The 14,205-nt window shown below is 46.0% G+C and overlaps 1 protein-coding gene across 1 annotated transcript in view; it reads left to right on the top strand.

Annotated features, from left to right (window-relative positions):
• The window catches only part of ADAMTS12 (ADAM metallopeptidase with thrombospondin type 1 motif 12), a 4,274,824-nt gene that overhangs the window by 967,444 nt on the left and 3,293,175 nt on the right, over window positions 1-14,205 (top strand). The window lies entirely within an intron of this gene.

Here is a 14,205-nt window from a genome sequence, read left to right as displayed (position 1 = left end):
CGAAGCGCCCTCAAAATTACTGGACAAAACGTTCATAGCCAAAGTCACAATCAACTGCTGCCTACTTTCTTCAGGGTCTGCATCTCTTGTTGGGGGCTTCTGTGTCTCCCACCTGTTGTCCTAGATATGCCCTTGCCATCCCTTCCGTGCTATCCATATTGTCCTTCGGCCTCCCACTTCTTTTCCACCTAGTACCACTGTCTGCTTTCCCACTGTCGTGGTTTCTAAGCTATTCCAATTAGTTTATTTTGTAGATTTAAACAGCGCGGCTTATCACCCCTGATGGTATCCAGGCCTGTCCAATGGCACCGTGAGATTAAGGGATTTGCCCAGCACCACAGGATGTTGCACCCACGCCAAGGCTGGAACACGGATCCGCTGCTCCCGAGGCGGCAGCTCTGGCCGCTGCGCCACATCCTCTCCCTGAGCTCTTACAGAGTCTCGGTCAATTTTGAGCTTCTTCCTGCCAGTGATATTTAGTTTTTTAGTGCGTAAATTTGTTACCCACACTTCACTTCTTCAAATGATTTTAAGGGTCAGAGTGTAGTCCTGTAAAGAGAATGATTTATTTTTCCTAGCCTTACGAGGGTGGAGTTTCTGCCCTCCTAATACATTGTTCTGGCTATTATCGCCATCAGTGGCGCTGAAGGCAATGGGCAGCCCTATTAGCCTGATACTGTTTCTCCTGGACATCACTTCCACATCTCCATCCACCCCCAGCATGCATGTTCTCTGCACTAGAGAAGAAATGCCCTATCTCAGTGCTTCTGTCATGTTTTCTGACTATGGTATTCATTGTTTTGGCTTCAGGCTCAGTGCAGCTCACTTTATGATGGTCCTCTCGCAAAAAGTCTATCTCTTTCCAGTATTGGATTCTCTGCAGACCTTCAAATCAGTTTCAGCCGCAGCATATCTGGTGGGTCGGTTCAGATTTCCCTTTACCTATATCTTGGTTCATCGTATGTAAGGTAGTGATCGGCATAGCTCATTTGCATATAGCTGACATTAATGCACTTTCTTGACCAGCAATTTTTCTTCCCTCTTTGCCATAGACAAACTGGGCGACAAAGCCCATGAAAAGAAAAAAACTCATGAACCATGTACAGGGTGAGGGGTTTTGCATTAACCCCTTCCACCATAAACGCACGTTTGGGAAAGGCAAAGGCTAGCATAGCCCGCGACGCCATTATGGCAGTCGCTCTAGTCCCCGGGGGCAGGAGGGGGGGGGAGGCCGCTCCAGTCAATGACGCGGTGCTCCCTCCCCCATGGTCCACCAGTCCGGGAGAGGCGACGGACATGAACTGGAGATGTTCAGCCTGCGTCCAGGCAGACTGGTCTAGACCGGCCAGCCTGGGCGCCCCATAATAAAAGGGAGCTGTGGGGAGCAGAACAGTCTCTTTTTCATGCTCCCCACAGAATCGAATACCGGGCCAGCTGTGGCCCGTGACCTTTTTTAAGGTCATGATTGGTAAGCATAGTCTTCGGTCCTTAGCGGTCAGCACCATGTAACTCCAGGGGCGGGGTGCGGAGGCCGGGGTGGTCATCCTTCCCAGTGGGCCTAGGGCGCCAGTATGCAGAAGTCTGCAGCCCCCGTGATGGAGTTTAAGGCACAGGGCGTAGGGGGGGCCCCGGGGAAAGTCTCTGTCTGATAAGCTGTGCCCCCTGCGCAACCTTTACTCTGGGAGTAGTAGTATTTGTAGTACACTGGGATCAGGGGAGCTGCCAGTGATTGACCTTGCCGTAGGCTCTAGATGGGACACGCAGAAAGTAAATATATGCATTGTTAGATTTACGGTAGGAGTGTCTTGTGTATTAGACTTTGTTAAGGTTAGCCACGTGACAACATTTGTCTATCAATGTACCTGTACTTTCTGCGTAATTTTTTGTACATAATGTTATTAATCATGTTTTTTAATTTTAATAAATACAGCCGGGGGGTTACACCCCCCCCCCAATCCAAAACTTGGTGTGGTTTCAATGCTGTAGCTAGGGGGAGGGAGGTGGAATCCCATCCCCATAGATCGGTGAGTCCAGTAGAGGCGTAGGAGACCTAGGTAAGTACCAGGCCATACACCTCGAACTGGGTATCTTGGCGCTGAATTACAGATGTTCATTGTTACCCAACTCAATGTTACTCATTTTATGGATGAAGTGAAGCCGCTGGGATTTGAGCTTGTGACCATGAGGTCGAACACAGGCCCCTGTGGTGGATGCATTAGTCCACTGAGCCACCAACACCTGCTGATTTGTAGTAGTGTCTTTCATGTTTTTACTGGCACAAACAGAATATACGTATATACATAGGGCAATGGGCAATGGGTTCCCTTCGGACAGTGATTTGGTGGAAGTCTAATTGACATTTTCAATCATTCCACAGTACGCCCACTTTGACTGTTGCCATTTTGCCTCTATGCTGTATAAGGCCGCATTTGCGTAGTGGGGGTAAATATCAAGAGATATTTAGATAAGCACGTTTTTCTTACAATATCTCCGGCTTCTACAGAGGCTCTGTGGAATCTAACCTGGCAAGGAAGTGTCTCGGTGTTTGCTGTACTCCTGCCAAATTTTCCAAAACGACTGCAATTCAAGTGTAGTCACTCGAACGGTGTGCATTAGTTTTAACTAATATAGAGGGGGAAAGTGATTGACGACTGGTCGTTGCTGCAGTGCAAGAAGCTGCACCAGACGTTGGCGCGCTCCCAGCGCATTCACCAACATCCCAACAGGTTAAGTGCACGCGCATCTTCAGCCTCCAATGCAGAGGCGGGAAAAGAAGAGACGGTGACTAGCGAGGAACCAGAGTATATGAGCATCAGGTGGTGCTTTGTCGTTACTTCAACAGAGCACTTTAGCAAAGACGGAGCCACACTGACTTGTCATCGCCTACGTGCGACCATTAGATCAACTAATTCATTGAAGCTGCGCCGGGCGTTGAGAGCCACTCCACTGTGGAGCAGCTGCCCTAGAGTCACTTGACGTCATGGAGGAAAGTAGATGTGGGTATAGGCCAGAGGCCACAAATACTTTCCAAATAACCTCGACTTTGAGTTGAGTCAGACGCTGTATGTTCTTTGTCTCTATTATTTGTTTTTGCAGCTTATATAGCGCGAACTCTACCCGAAGGTATCGGAGCGCCTTACATGAGCACCAGTTACATAACACAAGGACGCATTCAATTTTTTAGTTGGCACAGGGAAATTAAGTGATTTGCGCAGAATCACAGAATGGTGAGCCCACCCGAGAATTGAACCTGGTTCCCCAGCTACAGAGTCGGCAGGTCTGCCCGTTAGGCCACATCCTGTCCCCTCTCATGGCAGCATTCATTGCCTTATTTTACAATCGTTGATATTTCTGTCTGGGCTCATGCCCTGAGGTAAAGTGTTGAAATAACAGCATGTGGCCATATGTTTTGATTGTTTGTGAGTGCAACCCTATGGACTTATAGATTCATATGTAGAGGCCCATCTCTATTTCTGCCAGTTAGTCTTTGTTTAGTATCTGTTTAGGCCTTAAACCAATGACTGACATTCTGCAAGTTTCAAGTTACGCACAAGTGACCATTGGCATTATGTTCGACTGCTTCAGATGTCTCTCGCTCTCAGTAGCGGCTCGTGGAGAGAGTGCTGCAGGGCGAGACGGGGAGGAGCAGGGTGGAAGGTAGTAAACTATGGAATATGACAGAACAGAGGTAAGTAAACAAATAAATAAATAAAACAAATTTCATTGCGCACACTGTATTGCCAAATGCGATGCAGCGCGCGCACCGAGATTCATTGTATTTATTTATTTGTTTACTTACCTCCGTTCGGCCGTATTCTGTAGTTTACTACCCCCACCCTGCTCCTCCCCAGCCTCACCACCCCGCAGCACTCCCTCCATGAGCCGCTACTGCTCGCTCTACAACATGTATTGCCTCGGCGTCTTAGCCTAATGCATGGTGTATTTTATGTCTTCTATTATGCTTGTGTCTTCATGGTATATCCATGTTGAATGGAAATGTTTTTGCTAGTTTGCCACAGATTTTGTTTGCTTTTAAGGATCCAGTGTTGTTGGGAGTTTTTTGCACTGTGGGCAGGGAGAGGCTGCTAACCAATTATTTCCTACATGTGGTCCCTTAAAAACATGGAGACAAATTATTAAATACAAAATGGCATTTTGGCTGGTGGGAAAGTCTACGGTAAATCTAAACAAACTGTGCAAGTGGGCTGGAAGACAAATGCTCATTTTGAGGTGCAGCGTGGCCACTCTCAGGTGAGATTAACAAAACATAGCGAAAGCCTGGCCGTCAGCCCTGTGACACCACAGTCAAAGCTTCAGTGAGACCATGTCAAACTTAACCGCTTTGCCTTGCTTAACCAACATCTGATAGTAAATAAGTTCACTGTAAAGTGTGCATTGAAGCCTACAAGGTCAGTCAAACTGTATATGTAAAGCGCTTCTTATCACCCATGAGGGTATTCAGCCGCTGGGGGTTGCTGCTCTCGGTGTAGTTAGTTGAACAATCAGGTTTTCAAAGCTTTTCTGAGTTTCTGCAGGGTGGGGGAGATGTGGAGTTGGAGGGAGAGGCCACACCAGGTCTTGTGGGCCAGTTAGGAGAAGGAGCGGCAGCTGCTCCTGCTTCAGTGGAATCGGGTAGTGTTGGTGAGGGACAGGGAGGCGGAACGCGGTTGTCTGAGGGGTTGGGGTAAGTTCTACCTGTGGTTGATGGAGGCTGGTCCTTGATTGTGCAGGGCCCTGTAGGCACGGGTAAGCATTTTGGACTGACACCTTTAGTGGATGGGAAGCCAATGAAGTGTTCTGAGGTAAGGAATGATATTGGCCTCCCTCAGGAAGTCGAGGATGAGCCTGGCCGCTGAGTTCTGAATGGTCTGAAGTCTGTTTAGCAGGTGTGAGCTAATACCTACATGGAGGGTGTTGCCGCAGTACAGGCGGCTGGTGACAAGGGTCTAGGTGATGGTGCTGGTGGAAATCATTTTAAGATTTTCCAGAGCATGCGGAGAGTGAGGAAGCAAGCTGAGGACACTGCGTTATTTGCTGTCAAGTACGATACCTAGGTTCCTGATGAGTTCTGTGGGTGTGGGTGAGGGTCTCAGTTCTGATGGCCACCAGGCGTCATCCCACAGGGATGTGTTGCCCCTAAAGATGAGTACCTCCATTTTGTGATTGTTGAATTTGAGGCAGTTATTTTGCATCCAGCTGGCAATGCTGGTAATTCACAGGTGGAAGTTGGCCTTGGTGTTTGCGGGGTCTGTGGATAGGAAGAGGATGAGCTGGGTGCCGTCAGCCTATTATACGATGTTCATACCATAGGTCCTGATCAGGGTGGTCAGAGGAGCCATATAGGTGTTGAACAGGGTGGGGCTTAGTGAGGGCCCTTGGGGGACACTACACATTATGTCCTTTGGGTCTGAGGTGTAGGGTAGATGGCTGATGCTCTGGGTTCCTCCGGTGAGGAAGGATGCGATTCATTTGAGGGCGTCCCCTTGGATCCCTATCTGGTGGAGTCTATTTAGGAGGGTGTAGTGGGACACACTGTCAAAGGCTGCCGAGAGGTTGAGAAGGATCATGGCTGTGGTTTCTCCCTGGTCCAGGAGAAACCTAATGTCATCAGTCGCTGTGATTAAGGTGGTTTATGTACTGTGATTTGAGCAGAACTTGGATTGTGATGGGTCCAGAAGGTTGTTCTCTAGGTGATTGGTGAGTTGCTAGTCGATTATTACATTTTCCCGAACTTTAGCAGGGAAAGGGAGCAAGGAGATGGGCTAGTATTTCTTCAGCTCTTCCGTGCCTGTAGATGTTTTTTTGTGGGGTGGTATGACATCCGTGTGTTTCCATTCCTCTGGGATGGTGGCAGAGATATTGGAGGTGTTGAGGATGGTGGTGAGTTCTTTGCTGGTGGTGCTGTTCCACAGGTTAAACATGTGGTGGGACCCGGTTTCCCGGCTGCAACTGAGTATATGGAGCTCATGATGGTGGAGATGATCTGCGTGGTGAGTTGGGCCCAAGTTGTAATCCTGTGGCTTGAGCGGGAGTTGTTGAGTTTGGCAAGGCTGTGGATGCAGACGATGGGCTGTTGGGGGTCGAAGTGTCCGTAGATGGTGGAGATTCTGCTGGAAAAGAAGTCTGCTTGGGTGTTGCAAAGATCTTGAGGAGGGTGATGGTGTTCTCGGTTGCTGAGGGGTTGGAGAACTCTTTGACTATGCTGAAGAGTTCTTTGCTGTGGTTAGAGCTGGCTTCGAGGCAGGCAGTCAGGGTGTCCTTTTCAGTGACTTCCAGGCGTTGGTGGTAGTTCTTGAGAGCCAGTTTGAAAGTGGCTTGGTCGTTTGGCTGTTTGCTGGCGCGCCAGATTTTTTCCAGTCGTTTGCAGTTGCGTTTGGTGAATTTAAGTTCTGAGGTGAACCAGCTGGCGTGTTTGGTGGGTCTGCCTGGCTTAGCGGGTTTGAGGGGGGGGCAACTAAGTCAGCGCATTCGGTGATCCATGACTTGAACTTTTTGACGGCCACCTCGAAGTTGTAAGTGGTGTCCGGGGGGAGACACTTAGGGTGTTGGTCCGTAGGTTTCGGTTGCCTGTGGGAGGTGCTGGTCTGGTTGGTGAGGGTGTCTGGGATGGCTATGATGGAGAAGTGTATGATCAAGTAATCAGACCAAGTGATTTCAGAGGCACAGCTGTACCTGATTTTGTTGCTGGCTGTGAAGATGGGATCCAGTGTTTACAGGAAACAGCTGAGAGAAAGGAGGCAAAAGTCAGATAAAAAGCACAGTTAAAGGGACAAAAGAAGGCAAAAGTTAGAAAAAAAAGCACTGTTAAGGGGGCAAACGGAGGCAAAAGGCAGAAAAAAGCACAGTTAAGGGGGAAAAGGGAGGCAAAAGTCATATAAAAAAACACAGTTAAGAGGAGGCAAACGTTGGAAAAAAAGCACAGCTGAGAGAAGGCAAAAATCAGATAAAAAGCATAGTCAAGTGAGCAAAAGGTGGCAAAAGTTGGAAAAAAGCACAGTTAAGGGGGCAAAAGAAGACAAATGTCAGGGGTAACGAGGGTTAAGAGAGCAGAGTGTGGAAAAACAACAGTGTAAAAACTGGCAGAACGATGTCGGCTCGGGCGGAGATCTCGGCCTACAGCTGCTCTGGGGAGCTGGCCTGGAGACCTGCTCAATGGAGTTGCGCTGTGGCCTCCATTAAGTAGGTTCCAGGGAGGGGCAGGTACGCTGGGTGGGGTCAACAGAAGGCAGGAAGCGGGAGAGCGGCCCTGAAGGCACCAAACAATTAGCGTGAGATCAAGAGAAAAATGTGGTTTATAGGAAAAAGTTGAGAGAAAGGAGGCAAAAGTTGAATAAAATGCACAGTTAAGGGGGAAAAAGGAGGCAAATGTCAGATAAAAAGCACAGTTAAGGGGAAAACGGATTCAAAAGCCAGACATTGACAGTTGGGCTTCACAAAGACAGACCTGACCTTCTGTATGTTGCCTCAATGTCAAAGGAAAGACTCAGTAGAAATGTGCCTTCCTAGGGCAGTGGTATGACGAAACTTGATGGGGGGCCCGCAAAGTACATAGAGGGGGGCCCCATGCTCCAAAACCAGTCAGGAGGTCACAGGCCAGGGGCCTGTCATCTGTGTACAGTCTTTGAGGGGGGCCCGTGGAGCATAGGAAACCCCCACGCTGGAGGGGCTGTAGTGTCCAAGGAACATATCTTATAGAGCTAGATGAGCAAATAGAGTTTTTCTTTTGATGGAGAGCAGATTGCACCACATTATTGTAGGTAGAGCCAATGAACCCTACAGCTGAGCTCAACGGAGTCTGTCTTCCACAATGTTAAAAAACTCCAGAATTGGGCTCCCTTTGCCAACTTATGCCAAAAAAGACATGAAAACCTATAATAACTAGGAGGATAGAGCATGGTAGTTCCAGAGGGAGGTTTAAAGTTGCCTCAAATCCCTGCTGGGGTACCTCTATAAACGTAGTATACTGATACCTGGAAATTGAAGTGCTACATGAACCTAAAGAAGACCAAAAAAGACTACAGAAGGAGTACCCATGCCAACTGTGAAAGGAATTTGAGAAACAATTATCCACAGATGAAAGCCAATCCTTAGGGTTATGACAGCTGACTACTGAATTCCACTTGAAGAAGGGCACCAACAATGTCTTGAATGAAGAACCAGCAGGCCAGTGCAACTGAACTCTAGCTGAAGTCCTTGCTAAAGGATGTTGCTGAGAAGCATGTTTCTCATTACAATCTGGGAGTGAGAATGGAGATTTTGTTCAGTTTTTTGTGAAGGTAGAACTTTGTATAGACCCCAACGACTGGGACAGGATGCTGAGACGATGTAGCAAGGTGCAGACTACTTAGACAATATTTCCTGGTTCATTTCACTCAGAACTCTATCATGAAATTTGAAACTTCTGCGGGACCACATAAACCAGTTATCCAACTTCCTGAACTTCTGCCTGGCCACAGCTACCAGCATTGTCCTACTGAACAATTTTCTTTTCCCAAAAAATTACTTTGTCCCAATATCTAACAGGAGAGGGGGAAGAGAATGCAAAGTGACCCCATTGGCGAAGTGACCTTTGTGGCTTCAGTTTAATTTTGGCATCAAAGTTCAGGGCTTCTGCAAACCTCAGAATAGATGTACCTGACTTTGTAAAACCCAACTAAGCCACAGCATCCTGCCTTGCCATATGAACTTTTAATATCCTTCAAGTTAGACGATAGCTCTGATGACCAGGGCAAACTATTAGGCAATACCCATCCTTCACGGCCTCGTACTTGGCTGAAGAGGTGCAAAGGATCTGGTCTCTTTTGCCCCATACATAATGGCTTCTTAGCTCTTTTCAATGGATGTTTGTTTATCATTCATTTAAAAATTACTGTCGCCTTATCTCCTTAACCAATTCTTGTCATCTGGTGATGTTATGGTGCAGTTAAGTGCAAAACACATATTCACTGAGAGAAGCCAATCGCCTGGCTCAAGCTCCCAAGGATAAGCCCAAGATTTCCCATGTAAACCAACTTTTATTTTCAAGGCACTTGATTGGTTAATTTAGTGTGAGATCAGCTAGAGCTTATATCAAAAGCCGTAGCATCCCTCTCTCTATACATTGTTTTTACATAGGCCTGTTATGCTAGAAGTATTCACCCAGCTGTCTTTCCCCAGTTGGTGCCCGTACTGTTCTTAATTACATGTTGGCTTTGCCCAACACTGCCATTGCCAAGCATTTGGATGAGCTTCACAGAGCAAAGTTTTCTTACCTGAATACTGCAGCACTTAGCAGTGATTTCCTTTGTAGTGTTTGTAAGCCATTGGTTCAGAAGCTCAGGCTAATTTGATTTAAACACACATCTTACTTTCTGGCCTTTACTAAAGCTTAGGGAGTAAGGCTGAACTCTGCAGGGATACTACGAATAATTAAGCCATAGTGGAAGTCAGTGTATGCAGTCAAAATTTTAAAGTGAAGCTGTATCTCTGAACACGTATCAAGAATTTGTGGCTGCTGGGGCAAATCTGGGCCTACAGTCAAAGTTTGTAAGAAAAAATGCATATCTGGACAGCCACTCAAGACCCTGCTAGTAGGTACAAATCTGAATGTGCATTTAGGACTAAGGAGTGATGGTGTACATCTGAACTTTCAATAAAGATTATTGAACGATGAGGTAAATCTGGACATGCAATCTATTTCTGTGTGATGTTGCAAAGCCCAGTATCCAGCCAGGGATACTGAATAGTGGTGTAAAGAAACTCTGGGAAGTGGTAGGCACACAAAATCACATTGTTACTTATTATAATTTCTAACGTGAAACATGTATTAAGCTTCTTGCACAAAGGAATTGGATTTTCTGCATGCATCAGTGCCATAATAGAGTACAAGAAGAAAATACTATTTGGAGCACTCTTATAGACCATCCATCCATCCATCCACTGACCTCGATCCTCATACTCATTCAGCTATTCCTCTAGCGATTCACTCACTCGCTGACTCACACATTCATCTATTCAGGCGTTCACCCACTGATCTAGTTTATCCATCAGTGTACTCATTGACCGATCCAACCATCAATCCTTCCACTTTCTTCAATCCATGCACTTTCTCACCCATTCACTGTTCCTCATTGCTCAACTCTCTGACCCATCCTCCCCACCACCTGTGCCCCTTTATTCATTCTTTTATTCATATACAGAACCCTTCATCTAGCCATCTTTCTATGTCCTTATTCGCCCATGCATCCATGCACTCAATCACCTACCCATTCAGTGCCCATAGTCGATACACTGCCCGTTCTTTCGCACTGCGCCCCAACCCTACATGTGTGTTAGAAATGAGGGTCTCTATTTGGCAAGGTTTGCCCTTTCTTCCTAGCCATGGTAAGGGGGATACACTTCTAAAATAACGCCTGCCTACCCCCTTGGTAGCTTGGCATGAGCAGATAGGCTTGTCTCAGAAGCAGTGTGTAAAGCATTTGTGCACACCTACAGTAATAAAGTAAAAAACACTACAAATGGACACCACACCAGTGAAAAATGAGTAATCTTTAGCTAAACCAAACAAGAACAAAACAACAAAAATCCAACATGCAATAATCAAAATATGACTTTTAGAAGGTAAAAACAGTTCTCTCCAAAGCAAACTATAGATGCAACACTTTCAACACAAAGTAGCTTGGATGCGTCAAAATCATAAACAAAAACAGCTGCAGGGGAAGTGATGCATTGTTTCCTTACATGCAGGGAACGTGATGCGTCAGTTCCTTACTGTAGGGGAGGTGGTGCGTTGGTTACTTACTATCACGCAGGCGAGGTCATGTGTCAGTTCCTTACTGAAGGAGAGATGATGCGTCGGTTTCTTACTGTGCAGGGAGGTGATGTGTCGGTTGCTTTCTGCGATCCCGGTGTCCTTGTAGATTTGCCGCCCTGGTGCAACACATGGGGCTCGGGGATGCATGAGTCCTCGATGCGGCGACGGCAACAGCACTGCATTGGTCTCTCCAGCTGCGTTCCAACGATGCGTTGGCTCTTGCAACAGCACAGAAGGGCCTGCACCGGAATTGGTGCAGTGATCTCGGAGACTGGTGCACGGAAATCGGTGTGCAGGGTTTTCTCCAGCCACTGGCAGGTGCTGCGTCAGTTGCTTCGGTGATGCGTCGGAAACAGGTGCGGATGCGCAGTGCTTCTCGTTGTTGCATCTCTTTTCCAGCTCCCAACAGCAGGAACACCTTGATCCTACCTTAGGTATGACTCACATGTGAGAAAAGGGAAGGTTAGGACTTGGCAAGGGGGTAGACCTGCCAGGTCGACATGGAAGTACCAAACTGTGTACAGACACTGCAATGGCAGGTCTGATAGCCTTTTGCAAGGCTGCTTGTGTGGGTGGCACAATCAGTGCTCAAGGCCCACTAGCAGCATTTGACTTACAATTCCTGGGTACACACAGTGCACTGTACTAGGGACTTAGTAGTAAGTCAAACAAGCCCATCATGGAAACACCAATCCATAGTCACAATTTACAGAGGGAGACTTGTACTTTGGCACTGATCAGCAGTGGCAAAGTGCCCAAAGCATCAAGACCAGCAAAACAAAGCCCAGCACACAGCAAAACACAGGAGGCAGTAGCAAAAATACAGGGGAAAACCACACCAATGATTGCTAGGTTTAACAATGTGCTGTCACACACTTTCCTTTCCCCATTATACATAAGTGCACTAATCTATTAATCAAGATAGTCACCAGTGATCTTATTCACTCATCTATCCCGCTACTCTTGCACTCGATAACTCTCCCATTCCTTGCCACTTCACAACCACCATTCTCATTACTATCCAAGACTCACCCTATTCCCTGCGCTGTCTTTACCCCAACACAATTCCCCATCCTCTTTGTCTATTCATGCACTCACTTATTTATTTAGCCATCCACCCATACTGTCAGTCATGCATCAATTCATACACTTTCTGTTCTGGTCATGCACTCTATCACTCACACATTCATTACCACCACCCTTTTATGTGCCCCTTCTTCAACACTGCTACCATTGCCCCACACACTGACTCTGCACCATATAAACTGATGTTGCCCCCTTCAACTACTCATGCACTGTCACTTTCATGTGGCTATCCATCTCATGCTCCAAAACCTCGCTACAATCATCCACCCATACATTGACTCTGACGTCCATAAATTGAATCCGTCCATCCGGTCATCTTTTGGTTCATGACACTCACTCATTTATCCTTTCACCAACCAATGTCACATTCACATATACAATCAATGAAGAAGCACATTAATTTGAAAGCTAAACCTATTTTTTTTGTACAATGTCCTCATTTTTGTCGGTACCATCATTCCAATCCCCACAGCTCCCATTGCTTGCCGGGTCCTTTGTTGGGTACAACTCATTTCACTAGTCCAGAAAATGTTAACATTCCCCCTTCCTGGTCATGTGCTGGTATGGACGGAGGCAAAGGCAAAAAACACAAGTTTACTTTCTGGCCAAAAATAAAGGAATGCTGTAAATAAATCATGTCTAGAGTGGTGCTTCTCACAGGAAAACACATCATTCCCCGAGGCTGACAATATTGAATGATCTTGGCAGCAACCATGAGTGGTTGTCTTTGAACAGAAATTGAGACTGGAAAACTAAACTTATACCTTCAATAAGGGGCATTTATGGAACAGTGCATCTAAGCTTTTTTCCAGATTGCTTAGATTTCGACAACTAAGCAACCAAATTAATTTTCAAAAAATATATTTGTTAAACACATAGTTTATGGTCTAATATTTTCCCACAGTTCTAATATTTATATTTTTTCTTGTCCTTCTCTGTTCTCATTTACTCTCTTTTTGGGCTTGAATATCGATGAATATATGTGTGGTTTAGTTTAACACGTGTGTTTAATTAAATTAAGGAAATCTCCCTGTAGACTGTTTAAAATTGCTTATATTTCTGTAACGTGTGCGTCATTATAAGATCATTATGCGTCCGCAAACCCCAGACACAATAATTCTGCGACAGTTGACACCCCGCCTAAGCTTTCCAACATCGCTGTGGGGGCTGAAGCAGCTGTTGTATTTAGCCTCCACCTGTCTGCAGCATGGGCATAGCAGAAAATGCTCACTTAACGGAGTATTAAGCCTTGTGTGCCCTTACCCCCACACTAGCACCTTCATTCTGCCATTTGCATTATGGCTTTTTGACACCCATTCCCATTTCTGAATGTGAAAAAATATTTTTTGAAATTTAGGCATTGGGCCACTATCAACTCTTAAACAAACCCCAAAAAAACCTTTTATTTTTAAGCACAGTACTGTCTTCTCTAAGCAAAAAGGCTGCATTTTAGGAAACAAGTTTACTTTATTGAAAGGCAATCACAGACAAGGTGGTCTGTTGGCCCAAGCAGGCCATCATCCCTGAGATGGCCTCCAATCAGTCAGAACTTGCGACCTGTGTCATTAATATTCATGACGTAGGTGAGCTAGCAACCAACTACAATTCAGATTTTTAAGAACTGACTTATTACTACATAGGTTGGTTCATAAAAATCTTTACTGGTGGCAAAAATGGTGGTTGCACTTTGTGACCAGTATTTTGCAACAAAATAGTTGTACATCTCACCCTATGTTGCTTTTCACGTAATATGTATTAAATGCGTAGGTTATGGTCTATTATTTCCACTAATTTTTAGGTCGAGCCAAGTCAGCGGTAAGGTGCTGTCTGCATGACCTGTTGTAATCAGTAAAATGAGTGTAATCCAGCCTGCTGCTTGCCATTGGTTTACTCCTGTGTTGCTCTTTTTTCCTGGCTCCTTATTGGTTGGCGCTTCCGAAACATCACTTACGTTTCATGCTCAGGAGCACCAGCCAACTACAGTTTACTTATGCTGTAGGTGTTTATGTGTTTCATTCAGGGACTACTACTTTTATTTCCTTATAGTGATTCAGAATCTCAGTTCAGATGTAAACTGAAGACATGGCTGTTTGCCAGCTATTAGCATTCATGTTCTCTGCTGCTGCTGTCCTCAGCGCCGGGACACCCCCGTTGGGGGTAGCCGCGCGCTTAACAAATTTCATAATAAGTAACTAAAATAAATAAATAGTGCTATTTTATCACCACGCTGACCCCTTTACAGGCCACTGTGCGCATAGCTTTACTGTACACGGATGCCTTGCTTCTTGTTTTAGCACGACACCTGTGATGGAGCTTAGATTTCACCT

The sequence above is a fragment of the Triturus cristatus genome, chromosome 2_1 (genome assembly GCF_964204655.1).
Source record: "Triturus cristatus chromosome 2_1, aTriCri1.1, whole genome shotgun sequence".
Taxonomy (NCBI): Eukaryota; Metazoa; Chordata; class Amphibia; order Caudata; family Salamandridae; genus Triturus; species Triturus cristatus.
The sequence above is the reverse complement of the archived record's forward strand: the minus strand, read 5'-3'. Positions and strand labels throughout refer to the sequence as shown.